Source organism: Bemisia tabaci, chromosome 1, assembly GCF_918797505.1.
Source record: "Bemisia tabaci chromosome 1, PGI_BMITA_v3".
Taxonomy (NCBI): domain Eukaryota; kingdom Metazoa; phylum Arthropoda; class Insecta; order Hemiptera; family Aleyrodidae; genus Bemisia; species Bemisia tabaci.
Genome location: NC_092793.1, coordinates 4,516,567 through 4,542,185, shown reverse-complemented (window position 1 = coordinate 4,542,185; position 25,619 = coordinate 4,516,567). Strand labels below are relative to the sequence as shown.

Sequence of the window (25,619 nt, the reverse complement as noted above, 5' to 3'; positions counted from 1 at the left end):
AGGTTTATTTTTGCGGAAAAATATGAATATTTTCCCCTGATATTTTCAGGAACTTTAGAAGAAATTGCGAACCAAACTATCCGAAAAATCGGAAGAAAAAAATGAATAAGTTCACCAGGAAATTCTTGTTTTATCTAAGGAAATGTGGCAACGCCTGAAGGCTTATACGGCGATCTTCCTCAGCACAAGTATCATCGTCTTGAGAAGACACGTGGAGCAAAGTTTAGAACTCGTAGATGAAAATAACGTTTTGGTGAATTGGTCGGAGCAAAGTTGTGCAAAATGCCCTCTCTATTCTTCAGAAAGACAAGAATTACAAATTACTAAACATGCTCGTGAAGTGTCTGTGTCAATTGGACTGCATTTTGCAATTTGGAACTATAAATTCTGGCTCTTCTGAAAAAACACTTATGTGCGTAGGGAAACCAATGGCACATACGTTGTTTTTAAACCGAGCCGGAATTTATAGTTCCTAATTGCAAAATGCAGTCCAATTAATTTATCTCCTTTATGTCTATGCAAAGCGTAATAATGATGATCGTTCCATTTTTGTTTCAGGATCGATAGCTACAAGCCTCTCCTAAGGTACGTTCTTTTCATTTTCTGGATTGTCACAATTGCTAATCATTCAACAGTGCAATTTTCAACACGTATTTAAATTGAATTATTTTCAGAAGGACTTAACAGAATTTCCTAATTCTGTGTCTGCTGCCCCGCTCACAGAATTGGACGTATTTCTGCCAAATGGAACTATGTGCATCAAGACATGAGCCCTGGGACCCATAAGAATATATGCATAACAGGGCTCACGTCATAATGCACATAGTTCTGTTTGGCAGAAATACGTCCAATTGGTAGTTTTCCTCACGGAAGAACGTAACTACATTTCAATGTTGCCAAATTTCCCCGTGCAAATTGCATTTTCATAATGGGAGTCTCGCGAATTTCCAATCAAAACTTTTAATGATTCTTCCATGGATCTCACGCCAAAAGCAGAATAATTGTTGACAAGAATTTCACAGGTACATTCTAGTAAAAAATTAATTGAGTCATTTCGGCAACCGTGGAATGGAGTTACGTTCCTTCGTCCAAGAAACGACGAATTGTCTTTTGATGGTTTAAGCTCATGGATCAGCAAAAAGTAATAAGATCTTTTCAAGCGCCAAGTTTCTATGTCGAACATAAACGGCGGAAATATCGCTCATCTAAAAACAAGGCGTGAGATGTCATCCACCCCGGTAGTGCACACCATGATTGCTTTCTCCTCGGTTTCATTAACTAATCATTAGTGTGGTTTTCTCAAATCGAATTTTCAAAAATTTCCACAGGCGCGAAATTATATGCTTGGAAGAAGATGAGGATGGTTAAAACCTAGACATGTGGCAAGAGAGCAAATATTTGTCATTTTTTTCGACCAATTGCTTTGGCCCAATTATTTATAGCCGGCTTTAAACTTTATTTGATCGAACTTTCAAAAATCCCCATAGGTGGGGAAATATGCGTAAGCTGCGTGGAAAAAGAACTCAAAATTACGCGATGTGGATGGTCATCCGAGAGAAGTGGCACTTTTTTCCGAACAGAAGCATTGACTTCATTCATTAAAGAGTTTCTTAACCATGTTGGATCGAACTTTTGACACGGTGTCTACTACCGTCAATAAAAACCAGAAAATATCAGGAAATTCGGTCATAGATCTCGAAAATCTGAAGTTTCAAGCAATTTAAAAAAATGTGACCAATCCCATTACATTCTTAACTTTTTAAATTAAACAGGTAACGATTCATTCGGGGAAAAAATCGGGAGGCATATTATACATTTTCAGGAAAAATCAGAAAAATCCAAAATTAAATTTTAGTTGACACCCTGTAGATAAAAATTCCTTGATTCCTTTTAGGATTTAACGAATCCGCTGCAAGTATCGAATACTTTTGCGCGGAAGTTGAGTGATATTTCTAAAACGCTAGGCAAATTGTAGGCAAAAAGCTGCTAAAGCTACGCCTATGTAGCTTTATAGAAAAGTCCCAAATATACTTTTCCAACTATTGATATGAAATTATCAGGGGGATGATATCATCCTCAGTGAAATCCGGGTGGGGGGGGGGGCATCTAAAGAATTCTCCAAAAAAATTCAATAAGGGACCAAAATCGCTCCTGCAGAAAGTTAATTTCTAACTTTAAAGGGGCTGTGACCCACCCACTCGCAATCATCCAAATGTCGTTCTCAAAAATTGTAGGTTCTAGTGATTTCAAATTCGCAATGCCATAGAAATTCACATTGTCTCCCCCATGTTCTCACTTGCTTTTGAAATTTCATTATCGTCCAAATCCGCACAACCGTTTTCATGTTAAAAATTCAACTGCCCAACTAAATTTGGCAATAGCTGCTGTGGCGTGGCTCCGTTCTGATTAAGGCGGGAAGGGACTGATGTGGCGTGGTTTCTTTCTGATTTAGGCGGGAAAGGAGAAGAGGATAGGTAGATGGAAGAGAGAGAGCGAACATTCATGCCCTTCCAAAGTGAGGAGATAAGGTCCGCATGGACTCGTGAATTTGCGGTTGAGAGTGAGACTAGACGAAAAGACGAGGAGATAAGAATCAAGACCTGGCGGGAAAGGGGAAAAATTCTACGCTTCGCTCACAATCAGCCCACCCCGACGCTTGGCTTGGCCGGATGCTCAGTTTCGCAGACCATCCAACTTTTCTAGGAATTCCCCTGAGCTCGGAAGATTTCAGCCAACAGCTCCAGATTTTCGGTTCGAGAGCCTTTGAAGCGAAATCGTTCGCTCACCGTCCCTGATAATACCTGGTTTTCCCCCTCGATCTTTCTTCCAATATCTTCAGAGTTACGCAACCAACTAATTTCAGATGTAGAGACATGTGTGTGTGTGTCTCAGTCTACGGTTGGCTTCTCCACCCCTCTCTCAGGCCGCTTCGGGCCAGACTTCGTCCTCTGGCGGTTGCCGCCACCAAAGCGTTGGCTGATAAACCTTTCGGCAGGCACACACCCCCCCCCCCCCCGGGCCCTTTCTCCTATCACTCTCCTTATTTTTTCCTATCGCGAAACACTGCTACCCCGGAAAACGATTTGACAGTCGATCCAGCAGTTGGCAATATCTAGTTTTACTCAGAAAATTACGCACTTCTGAAGCTCTCTCAAAATTTTCTCAGTTGAACTTTGGGTATAAATACTTACCGGACGAGCTACGGTGTGACTCAACGCTTCGAAATTTTTCTCGAAACCATCAATTTATCGATCGACTATGGAATGGTCCGCCAAATGTCTTAAGATCCAACCAGCAAACCCTGCAAAAAAATATTTGCCGCCGCGATATCGCGGCGATTATCGCGCGATTTCCCATGTTTTATTGCTAAAATGCTAGAAAAAAGCGCATCTTGCGCGACACCGAGATGAAATGCTCGTAGTGTATTTTCATCAAACGAATCCGTCGCAAGTACCGCGTACTGCTCGCGATAAATTCGTGAGATCTCTCACTTCTTAGGTATCGGAAAGGAAGCGAGCAACTATTCGAACTCCGGAGTAGGTATGTGGTATCACGCGAAATTGAAGGAAAATCAAAGCTTTCCGCCCATATGTAATTACTGATTTTAAAATGAATTTAATGCTCGCATCGGTATGAGAATAGCGTATTTCCCGCGGCTCCGAGATGAGAAGCGCGTAATTTCTAAGGATTTCACGAATCCGCTGGGAGCACCGCACCGCTGAATTCTCGTGATTTTCAGATGGAATGGAATTCATGCTTGTCTCGCTACTTAACAGTAGGAAATGGAGCGAGCAACTTTTCGTACTCTGGAGTAGGTATATGGTATCATGCGAAATTGAAGGAAAATCATGGTCTTTCGCCTATTTCAATTTACTACGCTAATGAAAATCGTGCTCGCATCGATATGAAATTCACGCATTTGCCGCAAAATTGCGGTGATGATCGCGTAATTTCTCATTTTCTTTTGAAAGAATCGAAGGAAATGACGCTACGTATTTTCCGTGAAACTATGAAATGAAAAGTGCCTAATCTAAGGATTTTAGGAATTCGTTGGGAACATCACTGAATTCTCGTGATATCGGGATGAAATTCTCGCTGTATCTCACTTTTTAACACGCGGAAATGATGCGAGCGAATATTCGAATTTGGGAGTAAGAATGTGGTATCACGTGAAATTGAAGGAAAATCATAGCTTTTTGCCTGTATTAAATTATTGACATTAATGCATCGATATGAAAATAGCGTATTGCCCGCTACCTCGAGATGAAAAAGCGATTCATTTCTGAGGATTTCACGAATCCGCTGAGAATATCTCAGAATTCTCGTGATTTTCAGATGTAATTCGATCTTTTTCTCACTTTTTAATAACTGGAAGAATATAAGCAACTATTTGAACTCCGAAGTAGGAATGGGGTATCATGCGAAATTGAAGGAAAATCATAGCTTTTCTCCAAATCAAAAATTGACGTTTATGAATACTATGCTCTCGATGATATAAAATTCGCGTATATTCATGCGATGTTGAAGTGAAATTTGAGTGTACCTAACCAATCCCTGAAAAATTTGCGTACGCGCCTTGATATAAGGGTGAAAAACGCAAAATTTTGAGTGATTTTACTGCAAATCGCCTGAAAAATAGCGTATTTGCTGTGACGCTGCGCAGATTTTCGCCTCATTCGTAATCTTCTTTTTTAAAAAAATCGCCGGAAAAATAGCGCACTGCCCGCGATATCGTGATGGTAAAGGATCGTAAAGGATCGGTAAGGATCGATGGTCGTAACTTTTAAGGATTTAAGGAATCTGTAGGAAATATTTCTGAATTTTCGCGATATTGAGAGGGAATTCGCACCATGAGTCACATTTCAACAAGCGGAAATGATACGGAGTAGATACGTAGTATCACGCGAAATTGAAGGAAAATCATGGCTATTCTCTTTTCTCAGTTAACTACGCTCATGAAACTTACTCTTATACTGAAATTAAATCCCGTAGTTTCCGCGACACATGTGATCATTGTTTGATCTGAACTGTTCTGCATTAACCGCTGTCAAATTTGCGTACTTGTCGCAACATCTTTGGGAATAACGAGTAATTTGTAATAATTTTACAAGACCTGTAGAGTAATCGCGAATTTGTCGCGACATTGCAGTGATTCTTATACGTGATTTCTCATGCTTTCTTTCAACACTGTTAGAAAGAAGCGCATTTTGCGCGATACAGAGATGAATTGCGCGCAGTGTCTTTTAGTTAAACGAATCCGCTTGCAATATCGCATGCTTCTCGCGATGTTGAGATGAAATCGCGGAATCTAGTATTCATGAACAGTCGGAATTGAAGCGTACAACTATTCGAACTTCGGAGTAGGCATGTGGTATCACGTGAAATTGAAGGAGAATCATAGCTTATCGCCTATCTCAATTTACTACGCTCTTAGAAATTCGCGATATTGCGGCGATTATCAATTAGTTTCTTATTATTTCTTGCACAATTGCTAGAAAAAAGCGCATTCTCCACGATACCATAAATGGAAAGCGTTTAATCTCTTAGGAGTTAACGAAAAATCACGTGCCTCTTGCGATATCGGTATGAAACTCGCGCATCTTCTTACTTGTTGACTAGCGGAAAATGTAGCGAGTAACTATTCGAACTACGGAATAGACATGTGGTATCACTTGAAATAGAAGGAGAATCATACCTTATCGCCCATCTCAATTTACTGCGCTAATGAATGAAAATCGTGCTTGCATCGATATGAAATTCACGCATTCGCCGCGGAATTGCGGTGATGATCGCGTAATTTCTTATTTTCTTTTGAAAGAATCGAAGGAAATGACGCTACGTATTTTCCGTGAAACTATGAAATGAAAAGTGCCTAATCTAAGGATTTTAGGAATTCGTTGGGAACATCACTGAATTCTCGTGATATCGGGATGAAATTCTTGCTGTATCTCACTTTTTAACACGCGGAAATGATGCGAGCGAATATTCGGATTTGAGAGTAAGAATGTGGTATCACGTGAAATGGAAGGAAAATGAGAGTTTTTTTTGCTTCCATAAAGTTACTGAAATTAATGCATCGATATGAAAATAGCGTATTGCCCGAGACCTCGAGATGAAAAAACGATTTATTTCCGAGGATTTCACGAATCCGCTGGGAATATCTCTGAATTCTCGTGATTTTCAGATGAAATTCGATCTTTTTCTCACTTTTTAATAAGTGGAAGAATACAAGCAACTATTTGAATTCCGAAGTAGGAATGGGGCATCATGCGAAATTGAAGGAAAATCATAGCTTTTCGCCAAATAAAATATTGACGTTTATGAACACTGTGCTCTCGATGGTATAATATTCGCTTATATCTTGCGATATTGAAGTGAAATTCGAGTGTGCCTGACCAATCCCTGGAAAATTTGCGTACATGCCTCGATGTAAGGGTAAAAAACGCAAAATTTTGAGTGATTTTACTGCAAATCGCCTGAAAAACAGCGTTTTGCGGTGACGCTGCGCAGATTTTCGCCTCATTCGTAATCTTCATTTTAAAAAAAAATCGCCGGAAAAATAGCTCACCGCCCGCGGTATCGTGATGGTAAACGCTTAATTTTTTAGGATGTTAGGAATCTGCTGGAAATATTGCTGTATGAGCCACATTTCAATCAATTTCAACAAGCGGAAATGATACGGAGTAGATACGTGGTATCACGCGAAATTGAAGGAAAATCGTGGCTTTTTTTCTCTTATCTCAGTTTAGTACGCTCATGGAACTTTCACTCGCACTGAAATTAAATCCCGTATTTTCCGGGACACATTTGAACATTGTTTGATCTGTAATGTTGTGCATTAACCGCTGTCAAATTTGCCTACTTGCCGCAATAACGTTGGGAATAACAAGTAATTTTTAATCATTTTACAAAACCTGTAGAGTAATCCCGAATTTGTTACGATATTGCGGTGATTCTTACTTGATTTTTCATGCTTTCCCTACAACATTGTTAGAAAAAATCGCATTTTGCGCGATACAGAGATTGGTGATTCGATGGAGGCCATTTTTTGTGTCAAAGCGACGTGCGATATATCGCATCGATTAGCTCCATAATTGCAGCTACTTGTCATTTGCTTCAAATTTTGAGATCGCACTTCTGTTGTCATGAGACCGAAGAACTCATGTACCAAATTTGACAAAGAAATTCAACGTGATAAAGGCGTGTTTTTTTTAGAGGAAAAATATCGCATTCGATACTGATATCGAAAGTGCAATCGAATGCGATATTTTCCTTCTAAAAAAACCACGCCTTTATTACGTTGAATTTCTTTGTCAAATTTGGTACATGAGTTCTTAAGTCTTATGACAACAGAATTGCGATCTCAAAATTGGAGAAAAATGACGAGTAGCTGAAATAATGGAACCAATTGATGCGATACATCGCGTGCCGTTCTGACACAAAATATGGCGTCCATCGAATCACCCTAATTGCGCGTAGTGTCTTTTAATTAAACGAATTCGCTTGCAATATACATGTATTAATCGCATGCTTCTTGCGATGTTGAGATGAAATCGTGGAATCTAGCATTCCTGAACAGTCGGAATTGAAGCGCACGACTATGCGAACTTCGGAGTAGGCATGTGGTATCACGTGAAATTGAAGGAGAATCATGGCTTATCGCCTATCTCAATTTACTACGCTCTTAGGAATTAGCGATATTGCGGTGATTATCAAGTAGTTTTTTATTATTTCTTGCACAATGGACCACTAGACAAGGTACGAATTTAAGCATTCTAATACATGTTTCTTAACCAGAATTTCACGTAGAACACGATTCGAGCAGCAAAATTACCGAAATCAACTCCTAACAAAGATATTAACGTTTTTATTTCACATTGGTTACGAGGAATTTGAACTGCCCGCTCACAAGAAACTCAAAGCTCTACGAGAGTCAAATCGTGCACTACAACGGTTTCAGCAAGCTCCTCAATCGAGCAATGTTCATTTCCCACCATGTGCTGTTCAAACTATAAAAAACTTGCTATAGCTGAGCCAAAGCGTCAAGATTGTGGTTGCCAGATTTTTATATCGCAGAGACTGTCATGATAAACGTTTAGCGCGCGATGTGAATCACGTAGAGCATTGAGTTTTCATGAGCGGGTGGTTTAAATTCACGCATCAAGAATCATTAAATATCTTCGTAAGGAGTTGATTTCGGTAATTTTCGTTGTGCGTATCGTGTTCTACGTAAAATTTTGGTTAGGAAACATGTATCAGAATGCTGAAATTCGTACCTTGTCTAGTGGTCCATTGCTAGAAAAAAGCCCATTTTCCATGATACCTAGATGAAACGCGTTTAATTTCTTAGGAGTTAACGAATCCGCTGGAAATATCACGCGCCTCTTGCAATATTGAGATGAAATTCAAGCATCTTCTAAATTTTGACTAGCGGAAATGAAGCGAGCAACTTTTTGAACAGTTTTTTTGAGTTGATAATACTTTTAGGAGTTGGATACAACCACGAATGTGGCGGTTATGCTCGGCTCCGGGTTACCTTAATCCCAAAACGAGTCCTTTCATCACTTTTATGGTTGTATCAACTCTATAAGAGTATTATCAACTCCAAAAAATTGAAGACCGGAAAAATGGACTTAAGTGGTTTTCGCACATCCCGATTCCATTTAAGTACTACGCTCATGAAAATTATGCTCGCATCGATATTAATTTTGCGCTTTTCGCGATTGAACGTTGTGTGATGTCTAATGTGCTTCCATCAACTGCTGTAAAATTTGCGTACGCACATCGATATTAAGGCGAGTAACGCGTAATGTTTAATAATTTTACAAAACTTCTGGAACAATCGCGTGTTCACCGCGATATTACGGTGATTCTCGAGTAATTTTTTTTCCTCTTTCCTTTTTAGATTGATTTTAATTATCCCTCCACGGGTGAAATTATTAAATTAAATAATTAAATTAAGGCGTTGCATTGGACGGCGTCGGCTTCAAAAGAGAATACAAGCAGAAGAGAGATGCTTGAAACTCGCCTTTTGTTCGAAGGACAAAGCCACGTCGATTCACGCCCACGTCTTCCACACCCAATCAATGTAACTGAAAGTATAGTAGCTTGAAATTTTAAAATTTAGAGAATACCTCGATGTATCCGAAATTCTGACATCATTAAATTTAGCTAATATCAAAATGAAAAATTAATCTATGGTCATTTTATTATGGTTGCGATAGTTTTGCGATAGGGAAGTACTATCTCTGTTTCACATACAAACGCGCCGATCGGCCGATCGTGCATGTGCTGTTCCTGAATTTAGGTAGGAAAAGTGTTGTCTGTTGAAATATTTAGTCAAACTACTGTAACAGCTCTGAAATTATAATCCTTTATAATAGTAAATGCAACATGTGCACTGTGTAGTGACTGTACTAGATAGGAGATGAAAGCAGAGGAAGATGCCTACGCTCAAAATGAAGGCGTTTTAAACCCTTGACAATATTACGTTTTCCAGTTCGTATCGATAAGGGGTCCGAGTTTAAGTGCCCGCTGAAGTTTTTTCTCTATTTTATCGAACATCTAGCAACAGTAATTTTAGATACACTCATTTCCACCTTAAGAAGTTATAGTTTTCGTTTTTCTAAGATATAACTTGTAAAGGCGAAATAAAATAAAGGATGAAATCCAATAAAAATATCCAAAATAAAATAATAATAAAAATAAACCGTAACGATCGTCAATATTTTGGGAAATATCAAGTTATTTTAAAACTTTATCGATGGGGATAAAGCAGTTGTCGCGTTATCTATATGGTCTTGATATTCTCGGCAAACTTTTGCGTCTCTTTGATCGCGCCCTCAAGAACTTCCGGAGTGACCTAGCCTTGGCGTAACATCTCAATTCGTCCTGACTTCTTCTTTTGTCGATTGCGTTCGAATTTTCTCTCTTGTAAATGTCAATATTGCGAAAAATATCAAACCTCCACGCAGCCGTTACTGCCGGACCGAGTAGAGCGACAATGGGTAAATTCCATGCAAGAGAGACAGCTAACTAAAAACACTTCTCAAAAGCTAATTCGCTCGGAAATGGAGGGTATCGATTCCATCGACAGGAATCGATCGACTTGTCGATCGAGATTCCGTCGACAAAATTCGATCGATTCACGGGTTTGTCGTTCGACTCACGGGTTTGTCGATCGACTCACGGATTTGTCGATCGACTCACGGATATGTCGATCGATTCACAGGTTTGTCGATCGATTCACGGTTGTCTATCGAATCAGTGTCGATCGCTTCACGTTTTCATTATTCGATCCATTCATGTCGATCGAATCGACACTGGGTGTTTTTAATGAACCGTCGATCGAGTCGGTGTCGATTGATTCATGTCGATCGAATCGACACCGGTTTCTTAATAATTTGTCGATCGAATCAGTTTCGATCGATTCACATTTTCATTTTTCGATCGATTCATGTCGATCGAACCCTCGGAAATTATGTTGGGCACATTAAAACAATCTAAAATCCACTCCTTAGCGCGCATTCTGTGAAATTTGTAGCACGCTTTTTCAAATTTACCGCGTATGCGAGCAGTTTTCAATAGTGGCCGGCAGTAATTTTTGCCCGAAGAGAGACCCAACCTAAATAAACAAACATTCTCGCGAACTCTCATAAATTTTTCTTGCGTAAGATTTCAATTTATTCAAAACTGTGTTTTTTGCAAAATGAAGAAAGAATAAGGAAAGAGCATGAAACGATTGAAATCATATGATAGAAAAAGTACGATGTGGAAACAAATTATACGGAATTATTTTTTATTACAAAAAGTGTTAGGACCCGTTATCAATAAGGCACGTTTTGACTTAGTTTTTGCATGAATTCACTCGGTCTTGTTGGAGGACGCTCATTTAATTTATACATTCTTGGCCATCGTGGCATGATTTTGGAGTCAGTAGTATGGCAGCGGCATTTTTCCGGTGTTTTTCGTGATAGAAGATTGTCTGCCCTTTTGGGCTCTTAGAGCTTCATATTTCGACGTGTACCGTTGGTACTCTCAGATACCACACTGAAGGGTGAAGATAAAGACATCTGGTAGCATTAACCATACTTTTAGTGAATGCGAATCGAGTTAACGGCATTTGTTACCATGGAGTCTGTCGGCGATTACTATAGAGTTTGTCGGCGATTACCATAATTATATCACTGTCGATCAAACCATACTTTTTTCTTGGTGTTGGGTTGATTTTGGAATCAGAAGAATGGCAGTGGCATTTACCTAGTGTTTTTCTTGAGGGGAAGTTGGCTGCGCTTTTCGGCTGTAAAAGCTCCATGTTTTATCAAAAGCACCAACATGGAAAGAGTATGGACGCGTCGAAGTATGAAGCTCCAACGGCTCAAAAGGGTAGCCAACCTTCTTACACGAAAACCACCAGAAAAATGCCGCTGGCAATCTTCGGATTACAATGTGAAAGCAAAATGGTCAAGAATGTTGATATATTAGCGTCCTACCGCAAAAAGTAGTCAATTGCCAAAACTAATTATAAGTTAAATACGTGGTTTATAAAAAATGTGTCGTAAAAATACGTGGTTTTTAAAAAATGTGTCGTAAAAATCGGAATAATGAATCGTTCTAGACCATTTGAGTTCCATGTAGGCTCTAAGAGCCCCATAACCTCATCTCTAAAATCACCGACGTGTCCGCACTCTCCGCATGTGCTGCCGTGCTAAGGAAGAACGCCGTATGAACATTCGTGAGTTGCCAAATTTCCTTCACTTAAATGTTTACTTTTGAGGAAAGTTATGAAAATTTTTCCTCGGAATTTTCAGAGGCCTGGGGTGGGAGGAAATTGGGAGGAAAATTTTGATTAGTTTACCAGGAAATTCGTGTTTTATCAAAGGAAATTTGGCAACGCCTGAGGGCTCATATTGCACTGGGAAAAAAAACACATTGGATCTTGAGTCCAGACTCTCGAAAATATTGACAAGAAAAGGACTCTTGATTCAATCAGATTTACGCTTAAATCAAAAGGAAATCCGCTCAAATTAAGAGGCTTGGTTCTTGATTTAAGCTTAAATCTGATTGAATCAAGAGTTTTTTTTCTTGTCAATGTTTCTAAGAGTCTGGACTCTAGATCCAATGTGTTTTTTTTTTTTTTTTTTTTTTTCCAGTGTGCGTTTTTCCTCAGCATGGCAGTGTAGGTACCTCAGTTTTGAGTCAAAACTTTTGACAAGTCCGTATTCGCCGAATGCAGGTACTCTATTGCCGTGCTAAGGAAAAACGCCGTATGAACCTTCAGGCGTTGCCAAATTTCCTCTGATAAAACACGAATTTCCTAATAAACTTATGAATATTTCCTTTCCAATTTTTCAGATAATTTTGCTCGAAATTTAACGTAAAGTCCCTGAAAATACCAATGAAAAATGTTCATATCTATCCTCAAAAATAAACATTTTATCGAAAAAAATTTGGCAACTCTCAAATGTTCATACGGCGTTTTTCCTTAGCACGGCAGTACTAGACTACGCAACGCGACGCACGGCACGGAGTGCGATCAACTCTCATCTCAGCGTAGTCGCAGTCGGACAGAGGAAGCGATGGACGTCCCGCGGGCCACCTGTCCCGCCTCTACCACCCCTCCCCCTTCCCTGGTGCCGTCTAATCACCGCCTCCCACTCTTCATCGCACAATGTCTCCGTTGAGTTTTTTATGGATAAATCGGTGCAGTACAATGTTATGAACAAAGCGTGTAGGATCAAAACTGCCGTGCTAAGGAAAAACGCCGTACGAACATTCGAGAGTTGCCAAATTTCCTTCCATATAATGTTTATTTTTGAGAAAAGTTATGAATATTTTTCCGAGAAATTTGTAAGACCTTATGGTAAAATTGCGAACGAAATTATCTGAAAAATTGGATGAAAAATTTTTACAAATTTTCCAGCAAATTCTTGATTTACCCAAGGAAATTTGGCAACGCCTAAAGGTTCATACGGCGGTTTTCCTTAGCACGGCGGAAAAGAGCTAAGAGTCGCTTTTTCCAATTTTTATAAAACCGTAAAACCTGCAACTTTTTTCTGGCGTGATGAATTTTCTGAGTTCGATCTTGAATTATAGCACCGGACTACTAAAACCTGAAAATGTCCAAAATCAAAGATGATATTCTAACATTTCTAACGCGGATACCATAGAGCGGAGAAATGGATATGCATTTTCGATCTTAGATTTCTCACCATTATAAATCCCAAGGATTAATGATTTTTTTATTTTTACTCTCTAATGGCATAACTTAAGACATTTTTTCGAGGGAACCAGTTAATGTGAAAGTATAAAAATTATGAAATCTGTTCGAAGACGTTTCAGCGAAGTCATTTCATTCTATTAAAAACTGATAACAAATTCAAACTTTTGGGGGGTTAAGGATCCTCAATCTCCCGACCCCAAAACATGCGCATGAATTTTAAAGAAAGAAACCAATTGAAATAGAGGAAGGTAAAAGAAATTTGAAAATAGTAACCGCGAGACGAAATAACGCCGTGACTTTTTAAATGTGCGAGGCCGCGTTTAGTTCAGGCATTCAGCTACGCGTGAGAGTGTTTCAGTGCGCTCATGCGGATGAAAACTGAGACTTAAGCAGGGGTGTATTCTTCTATGCTTCCACACTTTCACGCGAAATCAAAATTTGAGAAATGTTCCCGGCCTTTTCTCCCTTTTTTGGCCGAATCGGGGTTCAAAAAAATTATCGCGGGTTCTCAAAAGCGCAGTTCCGGCAAATTCCACCATTCATCGTATCGCTCATAGTTCCAATACCGGCAAATTCTTGTCATTCCCCTCCCACAAACGCGTATCATACCGCTTTCGACGGGCAAAAATAAGAGAGAGGTTCGGAGCAGTGGCGTGACGTGCTTTGCGATTGTTCGGTTGATCTAGCCATTTGAACCTACGGAAAAGAATCGATAAACAAGGTATTCGAAATGAACACCCTAATAATCGATTCTTTACCATAGCTTCAAATGGGGGAACATCGATAATCGATCATTCACCCCTCGCCACTAATCCGGAGCGAACGGGGAACAGCTTCCACATAATCTGCGATGCAAAAAATTGCACGTGAAAAATTTTCCCGTGGTCTTAAGCTTCCGTAAAATCGGCAAAGGCTTCCACGTGCTGTTTCAAGCGGAAATTTTTCGCGTGATCTAGAATGAAATGATGTACACATTTGGACTCAAATGAACCATGGAAAATATCTATGTGTACATTTCTTGTGTTCATATTTTCTGAGTTGAGCTGTTTTTGGTGAAAGACATTAAATTTTTCCCTGAATAATAATTTAATGGAATTATTCGGCACAATTAAAGAAACAAATATTGAGCTTTCAGCCGATTTTCTTCTTAATAATAAGTGATCTCAAGAAAAATATTGTGCAAGAGCATGTGTATTTAAAAATTACCATATCATGGTGATAATAGCAAACGTTTCGGCCATGACAATGACCTACATCCAGTGCTAAGTACAAAGAACAAAGATAGGAAAACACTAGAAGGACGCATATAAGAAATTTAAAGAAAAAAACACTATAGGTAGCTACATGGTGTCCAAAGCTCACAAACTACAAGTTGTCAAATCCAAAGTCCACAACCAGTGAAAGCAAAAGTTCAGGCAAATTTGAAAAGCAATAAGCGCAATTTAGAAGCAGGTGTCTGAAATTTGATAAATTTCGTGTTCAATTGGAAACTACTGAGTGGTCTGGTCACGAGGATACCCTTGGTTCATGAATTGAACAATTATTGGAGAAGATATGACAAAATGATCTAATCTGTTAAAATACGTGTGTTTAAATGGGAAATGCCGCCAGACGACGTCACTAGGCGGTGCATTTTCTCATTTTTAAATCGATTTTCATACTATTTCCCATATCAGAAAAAAAGTTTAAAAAATACCGTAAAATCAGCTCTTTAAGCACTTTCACATGAAGTAATAAAAAATTCGAGAGCAAATTCTCCATTGGTCGTGAAGCTAAAACAGAGTTCAACGTTTCTACGTTTGCTATTATCACCATGTCGAGGTAATTTTTAAATAAATATCCTCTTGCACACTGTTTTTTAAGCATGGCCTGAGTTCACTTATTTTGGAAATAAAAATTGGCTGAAAGCTCCATATTTGTCTCTTCTAATAATTCAAGTTGGTCAACTGTGCGTCGCGCCGCGGTTACCTGCGATTACCAGCACAGCGGGCTCCTCTCTCCGGCGGTGCATCAGTTTGTTGTCAGTACCGCTGCGGAGCGACCGCGTTTGTGAGACTTGCCCGATCGTAGCCTCGAACTTGATGCTTTCGTTTTTTCCAAGTTCTCTCGCGTGGTTTCATTTCAAAAAACCCTAACTCAAAGCTCGAGGAACTAAAGTTCATACCTTTCGATCCTCGCGTTGAATTGTGATCGAATTGTGATCCGAAAAACACGCCGTGTGTCGCATTACACGTTACACGTGGAGCTTTAACTTTCATTCGCGTTGGAGAACAATCGACTATTATCAGTGTAAAACGTTGTGTTTTGGATGAACTTTTACTTGGTTCTCATTGAGGACGCGTATCCACGATGAACGTTAATATTTTTAGGTAGTGTTTGGTGTTTCCCCGTAGTGTTGTCTATCGCCAGCAACATATTCAACGTCAAAGAATAATAGTTTCGTGTACTATGCCGATATCCAATTTTTTTGGTCGCTAAGTGGTGTCTTATGAGAAGGTTGTGCTCGCTGACTCATCAGACAAAATACATTTCAAGTAGTTTCTTATGTCATTATCGGGAGTGCACTTATGTTAATTTGTAGCCATCGAAGAGAAGCTTTTTCAAAAAAATAATATTCGTATTCTTGTAAAAGTACCCGGGTCATTTCACGTAGTAATAGTGATTTTTTGCATTTTTGTGTGTGTGTTAAGTCTACGACGGATATCAGTGTTGGCTTTCTGTGGTGGTTTCGTGTTACCCCGTCTCCCTTTCATTTTTTTATCGAAAGGATTGAGCACAGGTACATACAAAATATTTTATCCTCTTTTCGTGCATCTTCCATCCTTTCCAAAAACAGGTCAATATTCGGAGTAGGTATTTTTACTCGGTCCGTGGAAAACCGATGTAAGGTCACGTAGCCGTAAAACCGACGGAGGTAGAAGAGTAATGGGAAGAAATACTGAAGGGTCCCGAGACAGGGACTTCTTTGGCTCTGTTTTAGGGCGCATGAGAATGTCACTGCAATCATGTAAAACCCGTGGTAAAGTTTTAGTCAAGTTCAAAGTTTGCTGCGGTGCTACATTATCTCGGAGAAGTTTACATTAGGAGAAGAAAATACGAAAAACACTAAATACCGAAACTTTAGATGGATCTTTCCACGTGAAAAATAAGACCGTCAGTTACCGGGCCAGCAATCACCACATTATTGGTTAAGCTCAGGTTTAGGTTTTTCAACATCGATACCGCGTTGAAATTCTGGATCGTTACAATAATACTGCCATGCTAAGGAAGAACGCCGTATGAGCCCTCAGACGTTGCCATATCTCCTTCAATGAAAAACGAATTTACTGGGAAAATTGTGAATATTTTTATTCAAATTTTACAGACAGTTTGGCTTAATTGTAATTCAATTTAAAATATTTGAAAATTTCAAGGGAATAGATAGAAAACCTTCGCTCCAAAAATACATATTTTACCCGGTGAAATTTGGCAACTCTTGAATGTACATACAGCGTTTTACCTTAGCATGGCAGAATAGGGATCGGCATACCTCGTCTGCATTGCATCACATGATTGAAACGTAAAGGGGTAGGGTACGCACAACAAGTATTAAACGAATGTTTAAGATACAACTCAAGCATTCTGATATACGATTCCTTTTCAAAATTTCCCGCAGAACAAGATTCGCGCAACGAAAGTAGCTAATATCAACTCCAAACCAAAATAATACCCAACGTTTTTAATTAACATTGGTCACAGAAAATTAGGATTTCCATAAGATTTTAATTTTGTCATTAAATCGCTCATTACACGGGTTTCTTGATAAGCTTCTCAATCGAGCAGTGACCCCTCCCCGCCCTGTTTTGTTGAAAGTGTAAAGTACGTGCAACATCTAAATCAAAGCGTGGAAACTGAGGCTGTCATTTTCTTAACCGCAGACTCTCACGAGAACTTTTAGTTTTTTTTTCTATGAGTAGTAATTATGGATTCATGTCTCGGAAAACGGAAATATCTCGGTTAGGGCTCATTTTCAATAATTTCAGTTGCACAAATCGTGTTCTACGTGAAATTTTGATGCGGAAACATACTCATAATACGTAAAATCGCCCCCTGCCTAGTGGTCCATTAGAAATGGTTCCCCGAGGAAAAGGGAGAAACCAACTAGTATTTTTTTTCGGTCGCTTATTCTGAAAGTGACCTCTCCGCGGTGAAGCCGTAAGTCCTTGATTCATGCTCCAAGGCACTCACTCGAAAGACAAATACTCACTACCCGCCGGAATTTCACAAGCAGAGCACCGCATGTCGGTGAAATCCGTTCCACGTCAAAAAATCTCGTCCAACTGCCACAGGTGCACCGGTGTTACGAAGTGGTGACAACACATGTACCCAGTAAAGTAGAAACGACCAACTCATTGTCAGCCCAGAATAGTTGAACACGGCAAGCCGAACTAAAGGAGGGGTATCCATAAGAGCCGATTCTGGGCCCCATTAGGGAAAAAAAGTCGCTTGGATCTAGAGTCTTGACTCTTAAAAACATTGACAAGAAAAAGTACTCTTGATTCAATCGGATTTTTGGTCAAATCGAGAAGCAAGCCTCTTAATTTAAGCGGATTTTCTTTTGATTCAAGCAAAAATCCGATCGAACGAAGAGGATTTTTTTCTTGTCATTGTTTTCAAGAGACTGGACTCTAGATCCAAGCGATTTTTTTCCAGTGCACCCTGAATTTCCTCAATTCTTCGGTCATTTTTGCTCTCTTCTCGGATGTAACACTGGCCTGTACGTAGGTCTGAATGTTCATTTTGCGAGAAAATGTCGTTATATATCCCCGCTAGAAATTGTTTCGTCCAATACTGTTTTTCTCGAAGGAATCCGATAAGATTTTCTGATTTTTGCCGACGTGGTTTTACGAAAATTATAGATTTTAGATCAAATTAATATTAATTGAAAAGATACGGGTCACATTCTCCCGTCATTCATACACCTTTTTTTGAACAGTTCCTCAGTAATATTGTCATAATAGCATGAAGTGGCCCCAACTTCAACGGCAATAAACGTGAGAAGGATACGGGAACTCAGGTCGGTCTCAGCCTTCAGCTGATTGTGAGTACGTTTAATTTTACTACGTATCAAAGAGGCATGATTAATTTGTCGCTGGAGACGTTTGATCCAAGACTGAGGAGCTCATGAGTTCCGACCATCTACATATCTAGACGAGTAGAGTCTTTGCACTATGCTCACATCTCCTAGGGGTTCGTAACTATCAGCGTTTTCGCTGCATCAATGAGGAAAACCCGTTGTTCGGACAACGATGTGAACGCATGTCTCGGCACGTGGGAGATTATTTTGACTCTAATTTTGAGTCAAGTCAGAAAACCTCTGCTTTGCAACAAAAGTTATCTATTCCTGGATTTGTATCTTAAGCCGTCAACTAACAGATTCTGCCCGGCAGTAAGTTGCACTAACCCCTCAACGATCTTGATGCTATCTCTCCGTTTTTTCCATCTGAGTTCATGCGTAATATATATTGAATATTGATAATGAATGTATAATGTCGTCTAGGCAAATTGTCGAGTCAGGCATTTCATTATATGCCCATATGAAGCCCCTCAGACGTCTCCAGTGATACAGACATTAAACTCAAATTCCCTTAAGGAATCTGAAACTTTGTCAGCCAATAAGGCTTTTTGATCGCAAGTGTAAACCCCCAAAAAAATCCCCGAACTTTTGTAACCCCTTAGCACCTCATAATGCTGGCCATTTCATCCCCACGTCATCTTCTCCCCTTCCACAAAGCTCTAATCTTAAAATTATCCTTTCTAATTGTAAAAAGCACTCCCTGGCAAATGAGGCTATCCTCCTTAGAGCCTCACAGTCTCTTTCTGGTATTATTGCCCTCACTGAGCCAAATGTATCTCAGGCATTGAATCAGGGCTTCTTTCTTGATCTTTCCTCTAGAGTGGCGGTTAAAACCACAAGTCAACTTTCAGGTCCATCCTCTGAATGGGCCAGCGAGGAGGGCTTCGTTCATTTTAGATGGAACGATACTATCTTTTATGTCTGTTACATCCCACCTCACTCTCCCACCTTCAATTTAGAGGAATTTAAAAATTACCTTCTAAGACTTGAACTTTCTATTACTCATCAGTCCTTTCCGATAGTTATTATGGGTGATCTAAATAGCAGATCCACCACTTGGGGTGATAAGCTTTCTGATACCCGTGGTGATATTTTACTTGAATGGTTCACGGCAAATTCCCTGACCACCCTCAATAATTCTGTTTCCTTCACTCCCACTTTCAGAAATCATAGTGGTGAATCTGCGGTGGATGTAGTTGCCGTTTCATCCCCTTCACTTCCTCTCTTCTCTCAATTGACGGTTCTTGATAATTTTGAGAATTATAGTGACCATCATGCTGTCGAGTTTAGGATGTGCAAGAGTTTTCCCCCTCCAATTATTCCCCCTGTCTCCACTGGATGGTGGATCCCAAAAATAGCCAGTCCCTCTTTCACAACCCTGGTGGCAAGAACCCTTACTCTCATACTGGCAGCTACTTCATTCCTTACTGCCCAAAGCTGTCAGGCGGCTCTGACGTATTCTCTCAATAATTCTTACGCGATCAAGGATCCCTCTCTGGAAAAAAGGAAATCCTCATATTGGTGGACCCCAGAGATTGCTTCTCTGCGAAAATCCTGTCTTAAACAGCGTAGACGTCTTTACAAGATGAAGGGGAAAAAATGCGCTGAAAATGATCAGGCATACCTTGATTTCACTAACTCGCGGAAATTGCTAAACGATGCCATCTTTAAATCTAAAAATTCACATTGGGATAATTTGATTGCAGATCTGGAGTTCGATTGTTGGGGCAGGGCCTACAAAGTTATGAGAAACAAATTCAAATCTCCCAAAACTCATGATAACGAGTCACTTTCTGAACTTGAACTTAGGAGGGTTGTTTCCGAGCTCTTCCCTATTCACCCCATCATCTCATGGCAAATGTCTGTAATTGAGGAAGAAATTGTACCCCTTTCCAACGACGAGGTTAGACGGGCATGCTCGCGCCTTAGACCAAAAAAAGCCCCGGGTCCTGATAGGATTCCCCCCGAAATTATTAGATCTTTTGTTCTCTCAAATATTGTCCCTTGTACGGATATGTTTAATAATTATTTGTTAACTGGTCATTTCCCCATCGAATGGAAGGAGGCCATCCTCTTTCTACTCCCTAAATCAAAAAAGGCTGGAATTAAGAAATACAGGCCTATATGTCTTTTAAATGGCCTGGGAAAAGTTTTTGAACACATTATTCTCTTTAGATTGACCTCCCTTTCGGACCCTCTCTCTGAGAGGCAATTCGGCTTTAGACATGGCCGCTCCACCTTGGATGTCATTAATAAACTCCGGGACATTTACGCAGGAAAGCACGACGTCAAGGGGAAGAAGGCCTTAGCTATTCTAACACTTGACGTCAAAAATGCTTTTAATTCCCTTTCATGGCTTGATATCATTAAATCTCTTGAGGGGAAAAACGCCCCAGCATATTTGGTTAATATAATCAAGAGCTACCTTTCGGATCGGGTAATTACCTATGGTGCCTTCTCCTTCCCGGTCTCCTCCGGTGTCCCGCAGGGCTCAATTCTAGGTCCCTTCTTGTTTAACATCTGCTATGACTCGGTAATCGAAAAGGTGCACTCCGTGAGATGCGAAAAGTTGGGTTACGCAGATGACCTCTCTGTCATTTTTGAGGCCAGCACTATCCCGGAATTGCGTGCCGTTTCTGAGGTGGTATCGGCTGAGATAAACGAGGAGCTTGGGCCTAAGAGACTTGGTCTGGAGCCTGACAAAACTGAGGCCTGCCTTCTCGGAGGCGGGAAGAGGTGGAGCAGGGCTTCCTTTCGAGTACTCGGTTGCCTCATCAGGCCCTCCCTTTCGATAAAATATCTTGGCTTCTGGATAGACAAAAACCTCAGCTTTAAAAATCATGTCATTAAAGCCTGCGAAAAAGCTAAGAAGGTTCATTGCTCCTTATTACCCCTGCTGCCGAACATCAGAGGCCCCACCTTTAAGAAGCGTAAGCTCATTTTAAACGCTGTCTTTTCCTCCCTTTTTTACGGTCTGCCCGTTTGGGCTGAGGTCACTAAGATCGCTAAGTATCGTAACATAATTACTAAAACTTGTAGACCTTTTAAGAGATGTATCTGTGCAGCTTATCGCACTGTTTCCAACAACATATTAGATGTTCTTTCCGGCATTCCCCCGTCCGATCTCTATATTGAGTCTAGATGTAGGCAGTATGATGGTGAGCCAAAATCTCTCATTAAATCTGACATTGTTGAGAAATGGGTCACAAGACTGGAAGGCCAGACGGATTCCGATGTCTGGTTCAAATCAGTCTTACCTGACCTCCGCAGTTTTATCCATCGACCCTTCGGTGACACAAATTTCTTCCTAACTCAATTCTTTAGTGGTCACGGGAATTTCCGGGACTATCTTCACAGGTTTAAACTGACCCCTGATGACCTATGCCCTATGCCTAATTGTAATAGTAGAGATTCTCCCGAGCACACCTTCTACCACTGCTCTTTCTTCCTCTCGGAACGCAGTTTGCTGAACGCTTCTCTAGGGGCTGTTTTTACTCTCGCCTCAACTCAAGATCTTCTTCTTTCATCGCAAGACAACTGGAATCACATCTCTTCTTATATCGAGAAAGTCCTAAGATTGAAATCAAACCAACAGCCGTCCCTCCACCCAGACCAACCACCCCCACCCCCACCCCCCCACGCCGATGGTATACCTATTGGTAATTCCGGCGAGACCATTTCACAACAGACTACCTGATTTTCTTTATGTCTCCAAACAGCTTAAGTTCATGCCTTTTAAAATAAGTCTAAAATACTAGTTTTAAGGTCTATCAACACAGAGGGGCACATAGCTCGTCTTTTTGTATAACTTGTAATTCAAATAATAAACTTTTTGGTCCTCAAAAAAAAAAAAAAAAAATATGAGGTCTTATATGTAACGCTGGCGGATGTGAAAAAATACCTTTTAGAAACACGCTTAAAAAACTGTTTTGTTCACACAAAAATTTAATATGTTTGGCTCTGGTATAATGTACAGATCTCGAAGATAACATCTCAAGTATTTTCTCAAAATTTTCTCGATGCCGAAACAGTTTTTTGAATGTGTTTCGAAAAGGTAATTTTTCACATCCACTATTGTTACAGATAAGTCCTCATATGCATATAGTAAAATGTTGAGACTTTACAAGGTTCGCATGTTTTCACAAGACCTTTCTAATTTTTAATATTTTGAGAGTAAAACCCCATGAAATTCATGCATTTGCCTCTCTTGTATGCCCCCCATACATCTTCAATCGTCAAAATCGTAAAATTTCTTTTATACCATAAAATGCTGCGTATTTTGAGAAAAACGCATGTGCGTTTAAGAACTAGCAAAAACGTATCTACCATTGTATATGAAGCTCACTTCTTCAGAGAACTCTTTCCCACATGATGAAAGAATTATTCTGTCTGCAGTTGGATAAATATGAGAATTTGAATCTAAGTAAGAGCCTGTGCATTTGATAAAATGCCTGACTTGACTGCTTGCCTTTGGTTCGCTTGCCTCCCGTTGCCTTGACTCCCAAAACCGACTCTCTAAAGGTCCAGTTACACGATCAAATTGAGCCATCAAACTAGGCCTATCATTGGTCGCATCCTCTCCTCAGGTCTTTTTCCACCAATCAGAGCTTTAGTTTGATGGCTCAATTTGATCGTGTAACTGGACCTTATACTACTGTGCGGCTGGAAAAACGACGTATGAACATTCGAATGTTTTTAAAGTTCCTCTCAGTAAATACTTTGCTTTGAAAAAAGTTAGGCATATTTTTCCTTGAAATTTTCACATATCTTAGACTAAATTGCGTGCATAATTGTCTGAAAAATGTCAAGAAAAATATGAACTAGTTTCTCGGTGAATTCGTCCTTTACTGAAGAAGATATGGCAACGCCTGAAGGCTCATACGGCGTTCTTCCTTCGCATGGCAGTACAGGGTAGGTGCGGAAAGCACATCTTGTCTGTATTTTGGGAATCACTGTCTTGCGTGAACGGGCTCTTGATCTGATCTCTAGTTTGCCATTCCCGAAGCTGTGGCGGCACGGTTCGGCTGCAGCGGCGGCGGCGCGAGGAAGATCTCTTGGTCCATGCATCGAATGCATGTAAATAAGCATGTCGTGACATAAATAATTTCTCAAGAGCCACGATTGAGATGTAAAATTTCCGAGCTAAGTTTACTCTCCATCCCACAAGTATCGAATGAGTAAGACTAATCGTCGACAGTGCCGCTGCCACATCGCTGAACTAAGTGCTTTGTCTCATACTTACACCAGTGGCATGGCATGCCTTGCGATCAGTGTTCTGCCTTCCCTCTAAGATTTAGGAACCACTTTGGCCGGAAAGCCCATTTTTTTAGAAGCTATCTCCTATTTTTTAGGAGCCAAATTAAATTTTTGCATACGGGCCGTGGCGATGCTGCGGACGGTGCGTATAGAGAGCGCATCATCGCTACCGCTACTTCTCAATTGCGAGTTCAATCCGTCAAATTGTTTAGGCGCCACGATGGCCCAGCCCCCCCCCCCCCCCCCAATTTTTAGGCGCCAAGGCCCGATTTTTAAGCGCATTTGGCGCATGGCGCCCGGTGAAGGCAGAATACTGATTGCGATGTATGGAATTATCTGCCATTTAAACTCATAGAAAATTATCAATAAACAGGGTGTTCGTAACAAACACCTCGATAATAGATCCTTTACCGTAGCTTTAAATAGGGAAATATCTATAATCGATCATTCAAGCCTCGCCAATGACTTATAACTTTTACAGTTAAGAGTATCCACGCTTATGGTTACTTTGAATTACTTTTTTCTCGGCCAAATCAACCAAAAAGATTTGGTTGATGGACCAAATTGGTTAAGGTGACCGAGACCGTTTAAGTTACTATGAGAGACGTATGATGATGAAGACGTCGTTTTCCTCACGAAAGATCGTAACCTCATTTCAATGTTGCCTTTCCCTGCCAAACTAGACTTTTTACCGAAAGAATCTTTGGTATTTCCAGTTGAAAATTTCACCGATTTTTCCTCTCGTCTCGCGCAAAAATCAGTAACATTTTCAAGAAAAATCGAAGCGCTGGGTGCAGAAAGGGCATACATGGTTGCAGCGTTGGAGAATCTCCACTGCTAATTTCTATCATAGAGAGGAAAATATTGAGTGAATTTTCTGCAATTTTTAGTTGTTAGAATTTTGAAATAATGAAGAAAAATCACTTTAAGTCCTAACGAATTCCATGCATTCGCTCTAATTATAGTGGATGAACCGTTAACGGAGGTCCTGAGACACGGCAACCAAGATATGCCTTTTCTGCTCCCAGCGCCTCAATTCGTAGCCTACCTGACATAAGGGCGTAAATACACTCTGCAATGAACCCTGTCTTCCATACTATTCAATGATCTTCCGGGCTCATCTCAATGTGTAGTAAGCCCTTGTGTCAGCCGAGGGACGAATTGCGCCGATACATTCTTGCAAAAAATTGAATAATTTGAGTCGATTTCGTAATCTGGGATTGAATTTACGCTCCTTCGTCTAGAAAATGACGAGGAAAGTGTGCTTCTGATCTGACGTACTCATGTTTCTCTCGGTGTCACTGAGACGCGGCGATTGCGACCATGCTCATGCTGCCCCATTCGGCAAGGTTAGAAGCACTTAAAAGACTCAATGTCCGATAGTCGATAGTGCACCGGTGTGCGATGCGGTGGTGTAAAGAGAGTGCCGTGCTCCGGAGGAACCACCCAACTCCATACGTATTACAATACCGAGTTAAGCTGTTTTTGCTTAGTGGCGAGGACACTGAGGACAGCAGGAACTCCACGTTCCGCTCGGGTTACCCCCTTGCTGCGGCAAAGTCGCCAATTGTGCGATGAAACGTGGATCTTTTATAGAGGTTTAAACGTAGGATTGTGCACTATCTGGCAACGATGTGCTGTGGCTCCCGAACCCGCACACCCCTCCGGAAGTCACCTTGGTCCGCGCGCCGCGTCGCGCATCGTTACTTCCATGCTTCAAATTCAGGGTTGTGAGCTTATGACTCTCGCAAGCATGAGGAAAAACCGCGTATGAGCATTCGAATGTTGCCAAATTTCCTCTCTGAAAATATTTTGTTTTAAAAAAGTTAGGAATATTTTTCCTTGAAATTTTCAGATATTTTATACCGAATTGCGAGCAAAATTGTCTGAAAATTTGAGGAAAAATATTCACAAGTTTCTCGGTAAATTCGACCTGAACTGAAGGACTTATGACAACGCCTGAGACTGAGGGCTCATATGGTGTTCTTTCTTGGCATGGCAGCATAGCTTCAATGGACCACTAGA

General features: G+C 40.4%; 1 protein-coding gene across 3 annotated transcripts in view; it reads left to right on the top strand.

Annotated features, from left to right (window-relative positions):
* The first annotated feature begins 561 nt into the window (after window positions 1–561).
* Window positions 562–25,619, top strand: part of LOC109032169 (uncharacterized) — a 276,458-nt gene continuing 251,400 nt past the window's right edge. For 2 of the 3 annotated variants that reach the window (XM_072303622.1, XM_072303571.1), the window contains exon 1: window positions 15,235–16,001. The gene's annotated coding sequence lies outside the window, so the exon portion shown is untranslated. Of the gene's footprint in view, window positions 586–15,234; window positions 16,002–25,619 lie in introns of those variants that run through there. The other variant, XM_072303601.1, reaches the window with a different exon arrangement.